The sequence below is a fragment of the Arachis stenosperma genome, chromosome 2, assembly GCF_014773155.1.
Source record: "Arachis stenosperma cultivar V10309 chromosome 2, arast.V10309.gnm1.PFL2, whole genome shotgun sequence".
Classification (NCBI taxonomy): Eukaryota; Viridiplantae; Streptophyta; class Magnoliopsida; order Fabales; family Fabaceae; genus Arachis; species Arachis stenosperma.
In genome coordinates, this window is record NC_080378.1 from 50,874,684 (window position 1) to 50,875,850 (window position 1,167).

Below are 1,167 nucleotides of genomic sequence, written 5' to 3' on the forward strand. Positions count from 1 at the left end.
CCTTGTTTCATTCATGAAACTTAAAGTGGCCTTAGATAGATCAGAGACTATGTTTGCTAAGCTAGAGAGGCTCTGCTCAGAATTCTCTGTCTGTTGCTGAGAAGATAATGGAAAAGGCTTGCTATTGCTAAACCTGTTTCTTCCACCATTATTAAAGCCTTGTTGAGGCTTTTGTTGATCCTTCCATGAGAAATTTGGATGATTTCTCCATGAGGGATTATAGGTGTTTCCATAGGCTTCACCCATGTAATTCACCTCTGCTATTGTAGGGTTCTCAGGATCATAGGCTTCTTCTTCAAGAGATGCCTCTTTAGTACTGTTGGATGCATTTTGCAATCCATTCAGACTCTGAGAAATCATGTTGACTTGCTGAGTCAACATTTTGTTCTGAGCCAATATGCCATTCAGAGCATCAATTTCAAGAACTCTCTTCCTTTGAGGCGTTCCATTGCTCACAGGATTCCTCTCAGAGGTGTACATAAATTGGTTATTTGCAACCATGTCAATGAGTTCTTGAGCTTCTACAGGCATTTTCTTTAGGTGAATGTATCCACCTGCAGAATGGTCCAGTGACATCTTGGAGAACTCAGATAGAGCATCATAGAATATATCCAAAATGGTCCACTCTTAAAGCATGTCAGAAGGACACTTTTTGGTCAACTGCTTGTGTCTTTCCCAAGCTTCATAGAGGGATTCACCATCTTTTTGCCTGAAGGTCTGAACATCAACTCTAAGCTTGCTCAGCTTTTGAGGAGGAAAGAACTTGGCCAAGAAGGCCGTGACCAGCTTATCCCAAGAGTCCAAGCTATCTTTAGGTTGTGAGTCCAACCATGTTCTAGCCCTGTCTCTTACAGCAAAAGGGAACACCATGAGCCTGTAGACTTCAGGATCTACTCTATTAGTCTTAACAGTATCATAGATCTGCAAGAACTCAGTTAAAAACTGGTAGGGATCTTCTGATGGAAGTCCATGAAACTTGCAGTTCTGTTGCATTAAAGCAACTAGTTGAGGCTTTAGCTCAAAATTGTTTGCTCCAATGGCAGGGATTGAGATGCTTCTTCCATAAAAGTTAGAAGTAGGTGTAGTATAATCACCAAGCATCCTCCTTGCATTATTGTTGTGGTTATTATTTTTGGCTGCCATCTCCTCTTCTTTTTCGAAAATTTC

At 41.0% G+C, this 1,167-nt stretch overlaps 1 non-coding gene across 1 annotated transcript; it reads left to right on the top strand.

The window, feature by feature from the left end:
• Window positions 1–630: 630 nt before the first annotated feature.
• Window positions 631–738, top strand: LOC130963984 (small nucleolar RNA R71). The gene has a single exon (XR_009080099.1). It is a non-coding gene; the product is annotated as a small nucleolar RNA R71 (small nucleolar RNA).
• The last annotated feature ends 429 nt before the right edge of the window (window positions 739–1,167 follow it).